This window comes from Cricetulus griseus (assembly GCF_003668045.3).
Source record: "Cricetulus griseus strain 17A/GY chromosome 1 unlocalized genomic scaffold, alternate assembly CriGri-PICRH-1.0 chr1_1, whole genome shotgun sequence".
NCBI classification, from domain to species: Eukaryota; Metazoa; Chordata; class Mammalia; order Rodentia; family Cricetidae; genus Cricetulus; species Cricetulus griseus.
The window spans coordinates 245,191,887-245,210,194 of record NW_023276807.1 but is presented as its reverse complement, the minus strand read 5'-3'; the positions used below and the strand labels follow the sequence as shown (position 1 = coordinate 245,210,194).

The window sequence follows — 18,308 nt, the reverse complement described above, 5'->3', positions numbered from 1 at the left end:
CCCACAGTTTTTGAACTTACACCATGATATTTATACAACCAGGAAATTGCCTAACCAAGTATTTATCAGGAGCAACACACACAATTGCATGAAAGTACTAACCAAACACATACACAATTATATGAAAGCATTTACAAAATATTGCAGGTTAGAAAAATGTCTTTTACTCAAGAGTTATACTGAAATATGAGTTCTATGTATTCTAGATAAATTAATACATACAATCTTAGTTAGAAAAACAAAATAACAAATTTTCAATGAAACAAATTCAGTGGGAAGAAGTCAGATCGAAAAAGAATGTCATTGAATGGCATCCCCAAAAGTACATGATGTAGACGGCATAGTATGATTGGATTCACAGTCTCAATTGCCACCAATTTTCTATCTCCTCATTCTATCTCCTCACTCCTAGTTTCAATCCTCCAAAGGCATGCACCACAGTTATTTTCAGCCCAACACTATCTATTTATTGTCTTATGATTATATAGGAAAAGAAACTGTTCTACATCACCCAAACTGGGTAAAAGTTCAGTCTATGCAAATGCAAGTTAACATTGCTGTTCAGGAAAGAGAAGCAGCAATCCAAATGTAAACCAGTTTTGGGGGGATGAGGTGTGTGTCTTAATTTCAAAGGTGAACTGAGTAAATCTGTATGGTAAGAGAGAAGAGAGTTCGTTATTGCTAAGAATGGCTTTTACTTCTTGAAGGTTATACAAACTTCATTTTGTCCTATCATGTAACTTTGAATGAATCCATTATGTTATAAATTTTAGTTTTATTTGATAAACTGTGAAAGCCTTCAGTGTATTTTTAGAAGGAATTTGACCAAAATGGAGTTTTCAGCATAGAAGATATATGAGACAAAGATTTAAAATACCTTGAAAGGAAAAGAAAAAATCCTACTTTTTCACAAAAGGTTATCTGAATGATTTTCTTGATTATTTCCATCTTTTTCAAAAGGTACACATTATGTGGTAATTGTTCTTTTAACTACTGACACAATTAATTCCTAATGTATGAGATATATAATTTATGGTTTTATTTGGCATGTACTTAAGCACCTGCATAGCAATTATTGGTGTGACATTTTTGTCTGCACTATAAAGCAGCACACATCCTCCATTTCACATTTGAAAATTGAAGCAAAGATGTTCACTCCTTGGGGAGTACCTGCCTTGATCTTATCTGGTAGAATGAAAATATGATTGCCTTCCTGACACTATAAATTACACTTTCCTGATTCTAGGGATGCTCTGCAATAGAAATCTATACTGTTAGTGTGGCTCGTTTGCTTTATTGAGAGTTGTTTTTACCTTCGAAATACTTAAATAGAAAATCTTTTCCCTTTTCCCTTCTTAAATTATACAGCAATTGAGCATTACAAAAGATCATTTCCTAAAAAATACACGAAGGAACATTTTCCCTATTGTAACAACTAACATAAAGGATCTGATTCGAACAGTGAACAAATACCAGAACTGAAGTTGAATGAAACTCCATCAGTTCTTTCCTTTGAAACAAGTAGCTACATGCCTCTCCTGGGTGAACTTTTTCCTGTAACTTTTCCCCCAATTACAATGAGTTGGAAACACAAACAACCAATAACTGTCACTATCTTGAAAGTTAGAGCACAAACCCTAGTTTGTGTGGTCTCTGCAGGCATTTTTGTGCCAAAGGTTGTGCTTTATACAAGGTTGTTCTTATACCCAGTGACTGCATCTGCTTTCTGATGAGTCTTTCTCCTCTGTCTGGTTTTTCTCTTAACTGATAGCATTCACCTTCTTTTTATTATATTTTTAAAGAATCTTTCTCCCTGTCTTTCTTTAATGTCAATTGTGTTTTTCCTCTAGGCATTAATTTTTGCAACACAGAGAAAGGAAAAAAAAAAAACACATACACATTTCCTATACACCTCAAAATACTTCTCTATCAAGCTACTCTTGAAAAACCTATTTTCATGACACAATTGCAGAATAAACCTATGGTTAATACCTTATTTACACAAACCGAAGGCTGTTATATCTGTGTTTGGCGACCTTGAAACTGCATTGTGCTGGGTGCCCTTTTTATAACCTTAATTACCTGAGAATACAGAGCTTTAAAGAAAGACTAACATTTCACTTTAACATCCACAATAATCTATTATAAAGCCAGCTAAGCCAGTCCCCAAATACAGAGAAATGTTATTACATGCTCAGCTAGCTGTCAAGGGGCCATGAGTCAGTGGCTTACTGTTATCAAAAGTAACAAGGTTGTTCAGAATTTCCTTCAACAAAGCCAGCCAGCTTATGGAAGGATTAAGCTCTCTTTGATTAGAACAACTGGAACATGTCCTACCCTCTAATTAGCATTCCCTTTTGCTTGGTGGAGCTTGGTAATTTGACACTCACATTAGGTATCTCCGGCAATGCTTTGGTACTTTGTCCCACCCCTAAGCACTCAAGCCATAGCACATTCTTCCACATCGACTAAAATGTGAACTGCCGAAAGATTCATGTTCCAAACCCTGGAAAATCTCAAGGGTGCTATGCTTCTAATAGACAAAATGTAATAACACTCCAATATAATATGTGGCAGGAGACTTGGTTAGCCTTTAGGCATAGTGTATTACCCTAAGGCCATGCTCATTTTGCCTTCTATCTTTGGGAACAAAAAGTTTTATGTCAGCTTTATTGATATTTTACACGTTTACATTTTAATTCATACCTTAAGGCAATCCAGGGAGAAGACCTCTACTTATGCTGCTAGATTACTTAGTTGGTGAGTAAATATAATTTTTCAGGGCCATGCTACACACAGCGGATCAGGGACTTTGGGAGATGAAAGGAGGCGGCAAGCTGCTATTCTCAAGGAACATATTCTCACTTAAAAACAAATCCAGGAGAATTGTCTCCTTTTTCAGTGCACACACATCTCTATTGGACTTGCACTATATTTTTGCATGTTTGATTCTTCACATTAATGCTTGTGTGTGTCCCCATTTCCCCCTATGTCTTATTTCTTACTCTTTCACTTCATCCCTCTTTTTCCATTTTAATGATTTAGTGTTGAATAGAAAAATTCCATAGTGAAAATAGCCCAATATTTTCCTCTTCATGTTATATACAAGAAAAATATTAAGTAAGAAGTTACTTCTGGAAAGGAGATCATTGTTTCTGCGTAGTTCCTACAATATGATTTAGAAGAAGTATATAATTATCAAGTCAAATGAAAAACTTTACCACAAACAACTTAACTGTTAAAGGCAACCCTATATTTACTAACTCATCCATAGGTTATTTTTTGAATTAGAATATTTCATTTTCTTAATTACATTTACAAAACCAGGATCCCTATTTTACTTTCTATCCTTTATATATTTAGTATCATATTCATACATTTCCATTAAATAATCTACATCACTGAAAGATTCCTGGATGTTTCTGGCTTTCCTCCATTTGTTTAAGTGTTCTGGTGCTTCCACTTATATGCTAATTCACCAAACATTTATGTGTTCAGAAGCTGTGTAAACACAGAAAACATTGAAGAAATCAATGGGATTGCTGCCTCTTCTCAGGAGCCAGGTAGGATAATAATAAGTGTTACTGGGAACCATCCTACTTGAATCACAACTCAAAGACAAGCTTTGTTGTCATTATAGTAACTATAAACCAGAGTGTTTCAAACATTTCCAGTTTTTGTTCCCCAAAGCTCTCAGCATCACGTAGAAGACTGATCAAAGGTGATTCTCACTAGCTTCTCCTAGTTGCCTAGCACTTACTTAGATTAGGAATTAATTCCTTCAAAAACGGATGAGTGAAAAATACTTTTGTTCTATTAAAAGTTATCAAAAGTTGTTTTCTTACTAATATCCACTTTGGATATTTGAGTAATATGTGGGATCTTACTTAACCTCAAAGGCTTATGGCAAACATATCTTCCTTGTGTTTGAGGTTGTTTAGAGATTATGTATTTAGGGTGGGTACCACATTAATTTGTTTACTGTTCTCATAGAATGAAGGAGGTTGGTCACTCTGCCTAAGAACTTATTTATGAAGCAGAATGTGAAATCCTGAATCAAGTTTGAGATTTGATGAGTCCCAGTGTGCTTTCAAAAAAGCATTATAAAATTTAAAAAATATTTTTATAAGATTTTAACACCCCCCACCCCCGCCTGCTTGTGTATGTGTGTGGGTATATTTGGGAGGATGTGCTTGTGTATGTGGAAGGGGGAGGGGATTGTGAGAGAACTTATGTGGGTTCTGGGATGTTGGGAAGGAAGCTCTAATCCTCTGTAAGAGCATAAAAGGCATCTCTCCATGCCCCTTGTAGTATAGTGATTTTGACAACAGTTCGAATTGAAGTATAAAGAAGTTTCTGAGCTATCATGCCCAGTGAGGGACTCCACTTCAGTATTTTTCCCACAAGTTTTAGAATCACAGCAGCACAAACTGGAAGACTAACTAAAGATGTGGAAACTCACTAGGTGTTCCTAGTTGCCTCAGAGTTACTTATATTAAAAATTAATCGTTTCAAAGAAATAATAAGTTAAACTTTATTATGGTGTATTAAAAAGACATCAAATGTTGTTTTCTTAAAATTATTCACTTTTGTTATTTGTGTAATATCTGGAATCTGACAGTCTTGCAGGCTTATTTCAAATATCTCTTCTACTTTCTACACCTTTTCCTTAATTATAATTTAAAAGTGACCTCTGAGGAATAGAAAAGTTGTCCCTTGAAGTTACAAGTGCAGATAAAGTTTCATTATATGTTTGTTTTGTTTTTCATTCCCACCACAAAAATCATGCAAGTCACCTGCCAACAACACTTCCCCTGGAAGATATTATATAGATTTGGAAGCACTGTGAGTGTGAAATCTGACAATATTTTTTCAACCTCTAGGGCCACACATCTTTGTAATCTAAGTAATAACAAGTGGAAGCATTTTCCCTGAGCCAAAAGAGAAATTAAAAAAAAAAGTGTGACAGAGAGTAAGGTTATTTGTTTTACACTTAACTTCTTCACGCAAGATGTTAAGTTGCTTATAATGGGACCAAGGGGCCAGTTTAGTCCTTCAGATTTGATTTGTTTGGTAAAAGTAGCATTTAAAACCTTTTGAATTGGAAAGGCTCACAGTGGGCATACACTCTGCACTTTACACGTTCTCCATATCTTTCTACATTATTCTGCACTTCACAGTCCCTTGTTTGTATTCCTTGCCTCCTTAGGTTTTGGGCATTAGAAATACTGCTTAAGTCCACAATTTGCCACATGGAGTGTCCACAGGAGCACAAATAGCTTCGAGACGGTGAACCTGCTTCAGTGCAGATGGCTAGCAATAACACAAGCTAGTGGGGTATAAATGATTCACCAATTTTTGATCATCCAAATCACAACAATGATTCTGTGTTCCATTTTAAGTTTTAGCGATGGGAGGAAGAAAAGCTATGAAACTTACTGGGATCTCCAGTGTGTAAAAGCCTTCTAGTAGTAGTACAACAATCAATTGACATGATCGACAGATCATTTTTGTCCACAGATTTCTATAATTGAAATAATGTGTGTAAGAGCCTAGATCAGGGTATTTGATGAATATTATTTTGTGTTCTGGCAGCATTCCCAACAGGTTAGTCTGTAGTTCCACACTGTTATCCTCCTTAAAAGGCAAGCTCACCAGAAAGCTGGGAAACATACGTACTGTTCAATTTTTATAATGCAACTGGCTAGCTGCCCCCCAGAATGCCACATACTAAGGTAGGGAGTTGCTGACAGTACAGTTTCCCAACTGTCTTCTTTGGGACCTAGCCAGCTGGTATTGGCAGCTTACACCGGAAAGCTGGGGTCTCCAAATCACCTGTCCTAGATCTCTCTCTCTCTCTCTCTCTCTCTGGTGATGAGAATTGTAGTGAAAGACATGCACATACGTACTGTTTAGGGAAATGTCTTCAGGGCGTCAACAGACAAACTATGTTCTCTTTCTTGGAAATCTACTTCATCACAGCTAGAATTTGGTTGTTCCTTTGAATACTGCTTGATGTGCATCAGAATCAGGAGTCATCTTGGTAATGAAGATGTTTAGCCCAGAGGGTTTCCCTGGGACATTAAATTAAAATTCATGAGAAAATTTCCACCCTCTGGGTAAACAGGTTCAAAATCAACATATTTGTAAATAATAGTTTGTTATATTACCAAAGAAGATACCAAATTTATTCCCAGTTTGAGCCCAAGAAACTGGGAACATTGAATTTAGAACATGATATTAACACAATTGAAAAGAATGGAACTTGGATTTACCCATAAAAGGGTCTAATTCCCATAATTCATGTACCATGCAGCTTAGTTTATTTTCACCAGAAAATGTGTATGACATTTGGAATGTATTCCTAATTCATTATATTTATATTTTAACGGCTTCCATAAATCTTAAATGAAATGTATTGAATTCTTTTATTTCAAATACAAAGCAAAAACGATCTTCACTTTCTGTAAAACTGTAGGGCTTATACTTTTAACTAATTTTCCAATTTAACACTACAAACAAATGAAATAAACATTTAATTCTATCCAAACTGCGAAATGGATTCCTTGATGTTACTAGTCAGGTAAAGTTAGAGAATTCCTATTTGGATGTATTATAATTTTTAAGATGTATTATAATTTTTAAGAAAGAGGATTTTTTTTGATTTACTCAATGTGTATATGCCTGAGTACTTCTATAATCACTTTCTTTTCTTTTCCTTTTTTTTGGTATTGTGTTTTTACTTTGGGGAGATGAGGAGCAAGGGGCAAAAACAGTGTCTCTTTGGAGTCTCCCAAGTGTGTTGGACTCCAACATTTATGTACAAGGACTGGATGGCATGGCCAGGAAAATCACATGGAAGGTCCCCAGACTCTTTTTTTTTCCTACTGATTTCTAAAGATAAAATAAGCTGTATAAGTATCTATGGTACCTGATAAATGCTAGTTGCTTTCTAGCTGGCTTTCCACACAGGCTATAGACATCTAGACATCATCATCTTTCTCCTTTTCCAGAATGAAACTACCTAGGAAACTAGGGAACTCCAAGTACAGTAGAGTTTATATAGAATGCAGCTGGTAAGATAGCTCCCCATCCTCCTCTATCCACTAACCCTCCCCTATCCACTAAGGTGCTGAGAGTAGAATTTCCTGAATGGCTTCTCAGAGGGCTAGCCAGCTTGCTCTGGCGGATTCCACATGGAGTGCTGTGGGCTGTAAGTCTGTAGTGCACAGACCTCTCTCTCTCTCTCTCTCTCTCTCTCTCTCTCTCTCTCTCTCTCTCTCTCTCTCTCTCTCTCTCTCTCTCTCTCTCTCTCTCTCTCTCTCTCTTTGGCGATGATAATCCTAAGGAAAGAAGCTACACACACACATGCTGATTTCTCGAGCTGTCTTCAAGAGCTTTGCTGTGCTCCATATCCTGGAAATCCACATCATTCACAGCTAGAACTTGGTCCCCTTCTTGAAGTCCTGCTAGATGTGCATCAGAGTCTGGAATCACCTTGGAGATGAAGATGCCTACTTGGAAAACCTTTCCTCCTCGGATGTTAAATCCCAGCTGAACACCAGGAAGCTTCTTCAGTTTGACGATTCGAGGCATAAAATGGGTCAACTCTTTGTTGTCGTCTGGGTGGTATACTTTCTCATGAGGAGGAATCCACGCTGGAGGGTTCTGCTAGGCAGGCAGGAAAAAAACCAGGGGGTTATGGTATCCATTCCAGGGAAAGCCTAGCAAATAAACCTCCCTTCACGGTGCCTTGGCTCGCAGCAAATTTGGCGTAGGAACCAGAAGCAGATGCTTGCTACCAGAGAGCAGAAGCAGAGATACCTTTGGTCAAGCCAGCTCTCAAGCCCTCCCTGGCATCACCCTGTAGTAATCACTTTCTACTGTATAGTTTTGAGATAGTGATTTTTGTTTGTTTTTGTAATTTTTTATTAGTTCAGATTAGGAACAAGCTTGCTTCACATGTCAATCCCTTCTTCCTCTCCCTCCCCTTCCCCTAACTCGAGCCCCCGAGCCCTCGCCGCCCCCCCTACTCCCCATGCAGGGTAGTGCCCTCAACTGGGGCTCCCCAAAGTGCACAACATTATCCTGGGCCTGACCTAGGCCCTCCCCCATGGGTTCAGGCTGAGACACCAGGGAAAAATACTAATCCACTACCAGGGGCCCCATAGAGTGCAGAGGCCTCCTAATTGACATCCATGTTAAGGGGTCTGGATCAGTCCTGTGCTGGCCTCCCAGGCAGCAGTCTGGGGTCCATGTTCTCCCTCTTGTTCAGGCAGCTGTTTCTGTGGGTTTCACCAGCCTGGTACTGACCCCTTTGATCTTCATTCCTCCCTCCCTGCAACTAAGTTCCAGAGTTCAGTTCAGTGAATATCTGTGGATGTCTGCCTCTGCTTCCATCAGCCACTGGATGAGGGCTTTAGGATGGCATAAAAAATAGTCGTCAGTCTCATTATAGTGGAAGGGCATTTAGGTTATCCTCTCCACCATTGCCTAGATTGTCAGTTCCTGTCATCCTTGTAGAACTCTGGAAATCTCCCTAGTGCCAGATCTCTCCTGGGACCTATAATGGCTTCCTCTGATATGCTCTCTCTTTTATTCCCCAAACTCAACATTTCTGCTCCTCCATTTACTCCTCTCCCTCCCCTCTTCTCCTCCTCTCATTCTGGCAGCTCCTTCTCCCAAACCCTCATGCTCCCAATTAGCTCAGGAGTCACTGCCACTTCCCATTATCTGGGGTCCATGCATTTTTCCATTAGAGTCCTTCTTGTTTCCTAGTTTCTTTGGTGAAGAGGATTATAGGTTCGTAATTCTTTCCTCTATGTCTAAAATTCATATATGAGTGAGTACATACCATGTTTGTCTTTTTGTGACTGGGTTACCTCACTCAGGATGGTTTCTAATAGTTCCATCCATTTGCCTGAGAATTTCAAGATTCCATTGTTTTTTTCTGATAAGTAGTACTCCATTGTATAAATGTGCCACATTTTCTCTATCCATTCTTCAGTTGAGAGATATCTAGGTTGCCTCCAGGTTCTGCCTATTACAAACAAAGCTTCTATGAATTTGGTTGAACATATGCCCTTGCTGAATGATGTGCATTATTTGGGTATATGCCCAAGAGAGGAATTCCTGGATCTTGGGGTAGACTGATTCCCATTTTTCTGAGCAACAACCATACTGATTTCCAAAGTGGTCTTACAAGTTTGCACTCCCACCAGCAATGGAGGAATGTTCCTTTTTCTCCACATCCTCTCCAGAATAGATTGTCATTGGTGCTTTTAATTTTAGCCATTCTGGCCAGTGTAAGATGGTATCACAGAGTTGTTTTGAGTTGCATTTCTCTGATCCCCAAAGATTTTGAACACTTTCTCAAGTGTCTTTCAGCCAGTTTAGCTTCCTCTGTTGAGAATTCTCAATTTAGTTCTTCACTGCACTTTTTAATTTCATTATTCGGTGTTTTGATGGCTGGCTTCTTGAGTTCCTTGTATATTTTGGAAATCAGCCCTTTGTCAGATATGGGGTTGGTGAAGATTGTTTTCCATTCTGTGGGCTGTCATTTTGTCTTACTGTGTCCTTTGCCTTACAGAAGTGTCTCAGTTTTATGAGGTCCCATTTATTAATTGAAGATCTCAATGTCTGTCCTACTGGTGTAAAGTTCAGGAAGCTGTCTCCTGTGCCAATTCATTCAAGGGTATCTCCCAATTTCTCTTCTAGAAGATCCAGTGTGGCTAGATTTATGTTGAGATCTTTGATCCATTTGCACTTAAGTTTTGTAAATGGTCACAGATATGGATCTATCTGCAATCTTCTGCATGCCAGCACCATTTGTTGAAGATGCTATCTTTTTTCCATTGAATAGATTTAGTATTTTGTCAAAAATTAGGTGTTCATAGGTGTCTGGGTTAGTATCAGGGTTTTCAATTTGATTCCATTTGTCTATCTGTCTATTTTTGTGCCAATACCAAGTTGTTTTCAGAACTATGGCTCTATAATAGAGCTTGAAATCAGGGATGGTTTTATGTCTCCAGAAGATTCTTCATTGTACAGAGTTGTTTCGGGTATCCTGGGTTTTTGTTTTTCCATATAATGTTGAGTATTGTTCTTCAAAGTCTGTGAAGAACTGTGTTGGGATTTTGATGGGGAACGCATTGAATCTATAGATTACTTTTGGCCATTTTTACTATGTTGATTCTACCTATCCAAGAGCATAGGAGATCTTTCCATTTTCTGGTATCTTCTTTACTTCTTGAATTTTTTGGTTTGTATTTTCCCCCATTTCATGTGATTTTTTTGCTTGTTTATTCTTCTATTTCTTTAAGGGATTTTCTTGTTTCCTCTTTAAGGGTCTCTATCATCTTCCTAAGATAGATTTGAGGTCCATCTCTTCTTCATCCTTTGTGTTGGGCTTTTCAGATCTTGCTGGTGTGGAGTCCCTAGATTCTGGTGGTGTCATATTGGTTTTTCTAATGTTGAGTGTGTCCTTATTCTGTCTTCTTCACATCTCTTCTTCCAGTGGGTGCAAGTGGGGTCTCTCTATCTCTTCTTGTCACCCAGTGCTGTGTGTGGCCAAGACTTCATTGTCTGCAGCTCTTGATGGTCTTGCCTCTCCTCTCCTGGTAGTCTCCTCATTTGTTGGGGTCGAGCCTTGGTGTGGGTTAGGCTGGTGTAGGTGGAAAGAAGAGTGAGTTGTTTCCAGACTCAAGGAGCTTCTCCCTGGTTGGGCAGGTCCACTCCAAGCAGGCTCAGGTCCAGAGAGATCCAGGGTGAATGGGATTTTGGGCAGGAGAAGGGCAGGAGCAGAAGGTACACTCACCTCTGTAGGGTCAGTCCAGCGGGAGATCACATTTTTACTGGACCTAGACTTTGTCAGTTTTTCTAGAAATTTCATCAAGCAAATCCTCAGGAACCTTTTGTCTCTGCTTCTGAGAGCTAGGAATGTGTATATGTAGTTCGTCATGCTTTTATTGTGGTTCTTGTGTGATTTTTGATGTGGTTTTTATTGTTTCTGTAGTTTCTAGTTATCTAAACTAGGATCTTCCTGCTTGCGGTTCAATCACTTTACCAAATGAACTATTTCCCCAAGTCACAATGGTCATTATTTTCTATGTTTCTCTAAATTGCCCATGGTGTTTCAATCAGTGATAGGATATTATATGTCATATGATAAGGCTGTGAGACAAATATCAAAATCACAGTTTAAATACCATTTATAGTTAGGGTAAGCTAAGAATTAGGCAAACATATTAACTCTAAAAAATACTTTATATAATCAGAAATATTATTTTCATAGACATCACACATATAGGTGGTTGATATTTTTTGTATTTTTGGTCCTATATACTACTAATTGAATAAGAAAATTCTTTCATTTTTCATCTAGATTTAGTATTGTACCAAATTACACATTAAAAGATAAAATATATGCTTTTAAAAGCACTGTATAAATGTGTTTGAAAATATACTTGTATTGTTTTTCTATTATTTTGTTAGGCTAAATTTTATATATCAGCATGCAATGTGGATTCAGCCAAATCTCAAGTCTAATTTCTGTAACGGGGGAGGGGTAGGAGTTTAGGATGATTGCAATCAGATCCAATGAAACCAGTGCTTTTGGTTTATATGTCTACCTCTCTGGTACTATAGAAAATAATGCTGTTTGGTTGTTTATGTAAATGTAGGTGACAAGAAAATCCAATCAGTTCCTTGTTTTTTTCTCTTGGCTATGAAAATTTTGTTATGCAAAAACATATGCTATTCCAATTTGCTTTTGAATTTTCATCAACCTGAAATGCAGCCTCAGAAAATAGAATTGTATGTCATCACGTTTCAGGCAGACTAGTCTTTCTGTGTCTATTTCCTGAGAACTGACACCATTAATATATGAAAGATGCATTTTATGAAATTCTAGACAGCTTATAAGACCATGGTTATTGTAGTCTGATGGAAGGATATTGGAATTCCAGTTTAGCAACTATCTACCTGTTTGATCTCAGATAAATCAGTTACAACTTTTTCTGTTTAAATTCTTGTCTACAAAAGTGTTATGGAGACTGTGAAGAGTGCTGAGGAAGGATATACTAAGCTAGCAACCTGGTTCTCATTTTATATAGACTATCCCTAAATGTGTACTTTTTTCTTTATAATGAGAGTGGATCAAATAAGATGTGTGGACTCTGAATCTGTTATGAGAACATAAAACAACTAATTGAATTTTTAAAAAGCATAAAACAATGACCATTTTCTATCAATTATATTCAAGACTTGGATGCTTTACAAATATCTTCTTACCTAAGCACAATAGGTATGGGGTTAAATTATGACTTGAAGTTAAAATAACTGCCTCATGAAAGATCACACAGGAACTCTATAAACTTAGGCTGTTTCTCACTCTTTACTTCCAGCAAAAAAAATAACAAACATAAGTAGAAGTAAAAATATATAAATAATAACTCTCAGTCTCTGAACAGATATATCTTTTCAACCAATAAATAGTTGCATGAAGAGAAAAATCATTTCTGTGCCCATTTAACTTGATGAAAGGATGAAGTATATTTGTTTATTCTTTTGAATAGATTGATAATTTTTCTTATTTAAGTTTTCTTACATGGCTATTAGTGTTTCTGCTATTATTTCTTAGAGTCTCTTAATAGAATGACTGTTTTAAAGAACTGAACCACATGAAATAATATAAAAGGTGTTGAAAATATATGTCCTTTTAAGAACAATGACAAAACTTAATGTCTGTTATACCCATAACCTGAATGATATACATTAGGAATTATTAAAATAAATCTATAGTACATATTTATTCTTCAGACTATGTAAATTAAAGATTTTCTTTTTAATCTATAATGCAGAAAGATTTGGGAAGTTTTCCCTTTCATTCTTAAAAATGTAAAATCAATAATTTATCTTTGGCCTACTTCTATTTGTGTCATAATGCACAATGGCATTTTGAAATCTAGAAAGTAAGGCAAATCCAGAGTTGCAGTCAAGTCTGCTCTACTTGGAGCAGCAGAGCACCTCATAAGCTATTAAGAATAATGTGAGAGGAAGAATTTTGACTAGAATGAGAATGATAAGAATCTAAGCATCAATATTTGTGTGGCACACTTTTATAAACATCACTTCCAGGTACTTTCTCCTGGTTTTTATTTAACTAGGAATTGGAATAAGCAAGACTGAAGACCATATCCTGAACCTTCTTAGTTACAAATGATTACTCTCCAGAGGAAAGAACTGCTCACCTTTGTTGACTGGCACAGATATATACACTACCATTTATCTGTCTCACCAAAGAGAAGAGATGTCAACAATGGTCAAATCTTCAAACAATATAGCTCCATAGCTCCAGAAGATTGGAAGGCAGCCAAGGATGGATAAGGTACCACAGAGTTTTATCACCAGAGAAATGTGTCAAGTTGGTATCTAATGTTAGCTTTGTGTCACTACAAGTAAATACTGATGGAAATATATTTTATAAAGAAGGAAATTGGCTGAGCAGCAGTAGTTCACACATTATTGCAAGCACTCAGAATGCAAAGGCAGGTGGATCACTGTAAGTTCAAGGCCAGCCAGGTCTACAAAGCAAGTTCCAGAACAACCAAGCTGTTTCACAGGGAAAATTGTCCTGAAAAACAAAAATCAAAAACAAGTTACAAAAAAAGAGCTTCACTGAATTGAAATCTGGTGAGAATGACACATGAAAGGAAAATGCATATAATCTATTTTTTTTACTTTATTAGTTTTTGTAATCAAACCCATGTAGATAAGACCTTACATATTTAATACAGTGTGTTACCCCTGTACAAATGGAAATAAATTAAGTTCAACATTTCTAGACCAATATTACTGTTAATCTAATTATTATATCTCAAATTGGAGCAGGTCATGATGCAGACATTTCTCTAAATACACATAGTAACCAAAAAGATTCCACTCCCAAAAAGTCCATAAGATTTCCTATTCTTTTTTCCTTGAAAAGCATACTTGTCTATAAGTACTTTTTAATGTAATTCTGTTGTCTAAGTCATAGCACAAATGTGTAGAAGCTTTCTCATCTGACATTCTTGGACCACCATCCAGCATATAATGACATGGAGACTTAATATTCATTATGAAAGCTTGGCCTTAGTTTAGGCTTTTTCCAAACTAGCTCTTATAACTCAAATTACCCTGCTTTTATTGATCTACATTCTGTCATGTGGTTTTGTTTTCTCTCCTCTGATCATATAACTGACTTTTTCCACATCTCATTGGCACTTCTGCCTCTCTTCTTCCCAGTGTCCTCTCTGTCTCTTGCCACAAGCCTCTTATTCTCTCTTTCTCAGCTATAGGCCATTTATCTCATTATTAAACCAATCAGAATGTGCTTTAGGATGGAACACATCTTTAAAGTGTAAACTAATATATTGCAATAGAAAAGTAAAGCAAGACCTAAAGTCTGGCCACACCTCAGTCTTGCCCCTCCCCCACTTGTCCTCTACTTGAGGTGAGTGTGGGCTCTGCTGAGGCCCAGGGCTGGCCTCCCCCCACCCCATCTTGGAACTTCCTGGGCCTGTCTCAAATGTTGTGGACCTGCCCCAGCAGGACAGACCACACAGCCTCTGTCCAAAACTTGGTCTTGGCCTATCCCCCACCCTCTGTTTGAGGTAAATGTGGGCTCTGCTGGGGCCTGGATCCTGCTAACCCCCACTTGGAACTTCCTAGGCCTGTCCTGCATGTGGTAGACCCTCCAAGGCAGGACAGACCACCCAGGGTCTGGGAACACCTCAGTCTTGCACCCCCCCAACTTGCCCTGTGCCCTCTTCTTCATCTTGTGTGAGGAGAACACCAGAAAAAGTCTATCAAGATGACATGTCAATTCTGAACATCTATGCCCCAAATACGAAGGCACCCATATTTGTAAAAAAAAAATTAAAGCTCAAATCACACATAAAAACTCACATGCTTATAGAGACTTCAACACATCACTCTCACCACTAGACAATGCCACCAGACAGAAACTCAACAAAGAAACAAAGGAACTAATAGAAGTTATGACACAGTTGGCATTAACAGAAATCTATAGAACATTCCATCCAAAAACAAAAGAATATACCTTCTTCTCAGCACCACATGGAACCTTCTCTATAATCAACCACATAGTTATGAACATAGCAACAGATACAAATAATTGGGTTAATCTACCTGTATCCTATCAGATCACCATGGTTTAAAGTTAGAATTAAAAAAAAATAAACTGTAGAAACCTTACAAACTCATGGAAATTGACAGTGCACAATTGCACCATTCCTGGGAAAGAAAGAAAGAAAAATAAAGACTTCCTAGAATTCAATGAGAATGAAAATACAACATACTCAAACTTATGGGACACTTTAAAAGCAGTGCTAGGAGGAAAGCTCTGGCACTAAGTGCCCACATGAAGAAATTGGAAAATAGTCGCACTAGAGAATGAACAACTGAAAGATCTAGAACAAAAAGAAGAAAACTTACCTCGGAGGAGGAAAGGCCTGGAAATAATCAAACTGAGGGCTGAAACTAATAAAGTAGAAACTAAGAAAACAATAGAAAGAATCAATGTAACAAACAGTTGGTTCTTCAAGAAAATTACCATGATAGACAAACCTTTATGCAAAATAACCAAAAGGCAGAGGGAGAACATGGAAATAAAGAAAATCAGAAATGAAAAGGGGAACATAACAATGGACACTGATGAAATCCAGAAAATCTTCAGGTCATACTTTGAAAACTTGTAATCTACACCATTTGAAGATTTAAAGGAAATGGATAATTTTCTGGATAAATATCACTTACCAAAATTAAATCAGTCTCAGATAAGCAGTTTAAATAGACCTTTAACCCCTATCGAAATAGAAGCAGTCATCAAAACTTTCCCAACTAAAAAAGCATAAGGCCAGATGGTTTCAGTGCAGAATTCTACCACAAGTCTAAAAAACAGCTAATGCCAAACTACTCAAAGTGTTCAACACAATAGAAGCAGAAGGGTCATTACCAAACTTTCTTTTATGAGGCTACAATTACTTTGTTACCCAAGCCACACAAACACACAGCTATGAAAGAAAACTACAGACCAATGTCCCACATGAACATTGATGCAAAAATACTCCATAAAATACTGGCAAATCAAATCTAAGAACACATCAGAATGACCATCCACCATGATCAAGTAGTCTTCATCCTAGGGATGCAGGGATGTTTCAACATACTAAATCAATCAATGGAATTGAACCGTATAAACAAAGTGAAAAAGAAAAAAAATTACATGATCATCTCACTAGATGCAGAAAAAGCCTTTGTCAAAATCCAGCACCACTACACAGTAGAGGTTCTGGAGATATCAGGGATAACAGGAACATACCTAAACATAATGAAAGCAATATACAGCAAACCAACAACCAACATCAAACTAAATGGAGAGAAACTCAATGTGAGTCCAGTAAAATCAGGAACAAGACACAGCTATCCCCTCTCTTCATATCTCTTTAATGTTGTCCTTGAAGTTCTAGCTAGAGCATTAAGACAACAAAAGGAAATTCAGGGGATACAAATTGGAAAGGAAGAAGTCAAGCTTTCACTATTTGCAGACAATACGATTGTTTATATAAGTGACCTGAAAAACTCCACAAGGGAACTCTGACAGCTGATAAACACCTTCAGCAAAGTGGAAGGATACAATATTTACTCAAAAAAATTAGTGGCACTACTATACACAGATGATAAATGGGCTGGGAAAGAAATCAGCCACTTTGCAAATCAGTACGGTAGTTCCTCAGGAATACAGGAATCATTCTAGCTCAAGATCCAGCAATTCCACTCCTAGGCATATACCCAAATGATGCACATTCATACAAGAAGGACATATTTTCAAATATGTTCACAGTAGCATTATTTGTAATACCCAGAAACTGAAAGCAAACTAGATGCCCCTCAACTGAAGAATAGATGGAGAAAATGTGGTAAATTAACAAAATGGCATATTACTCAGCAGAAAAAAAAACAATGGAATCTTGAAATTGGCGAGAAAACAGATGGAATCAGAAGAAAACATCATGAGTGATGTATCCCAGTCACAAAAAGACAAAAACAAAACGGTACCTACTCACTCATATATGGATATTAGACATAGAGCAAAGGATTACCAGCCTACAATCCACACAGCCAGCATAGCTAGGAAACAAGGAGGACCCTAAGACACACATGGTTCCCCACAGAAGAGAAAAGGGATAAGATCTCCTGAGCAAATTGGGAGCATGGGTCAAGGGGAGAGGGAGTTAGTAGACAGAGAAGGAGAGAAGAGGATGGTAGAGGAGGACATTAGAGAGCAGGAAGGTTGAGTCAGGGGAAAAACAGCAGAGATCCAGAAAAAAGATACCATAATAGAGTGAGCCATTGTAGGTTTAAAGAGTAATGTGGCTGTAGGGAAATGTTCAGAGATTTACAGTGATGACTCCAAATAAGAATCTCAGCAATAGTGGAGAGGCCCATCCCCTATAATCAAATTGATGATTACCTATATATGCCATGCTAGAGCCTTCATCCAGTAGCTGGTAGAAACAGAAGCAGACACCCACATTTAACACTGAGCCGAACTCCTGGAATCCAGTTTCAGAGAGTGAGGAGTGATAAGCAAAAGGGTCAGGACCAGGTTGGAGAAACCCACAGAATCAGGTGACATGAACAAGGAAGAGCTCATGGAACCCAGACTCATGGCTGGGAAACCAGCATAGGACCAACCCCCAATGCCTGAGCCTGAATGAAGGTGTCAGTTAGGAGGCCTGGGAAGTCTATGGGGCCTCTGGTAGTGGATCACTGTTTATCCATACTGTATGAATGCCTTTTGGGAGCCTATACAGAAGGTGGAGCTCCTCAGCCCTGCCACAAATGATGTGACAGGCTTTGATGATCTCCCCATGGATAGACTCATCCTCCTTGTAGAGCAGAAAGGGGATGGGATAGGGAGTTGGTGGAGGCAGCAGAGGAGGGGAGGGAGACAGAAGTAAGATTGACATGTAAAACAAGATTGTTCCAAAGTTAAACAATTAAAGGGAAAACAAGTAAAAGTCCAAGTCACAAACCAATATTGAGGTATCTGCAGGTAATTTGGTTAAAAAAATTGTTCTTTCTGACTTTTAAAAACTCAAATTTTACCTTAAGCTCATGTATTTAAACTACAATTGTTATTTCACCAAAATAAAATTGACACAGGAAGAAGAGGAAGAGGAAGAGGAAGAGGAAGAGGAAGAGGAAGAAGAAGAAGAAGAAGAAGAAGAAGAAGAAGAAGA

General features: G+C 37.7%; 1 pseudogene; it reads right to left on the bottom strand.

Annotated features, from left to right (window-relative positions):
* Positions 1-7,322: 7,322 nt before the first annotated feature.
* Positions 7,323-18,308, bottom strand: part of LOC113833255 — a 30,680-nt pseudogene continuing 19,694 nt past the window's right edge.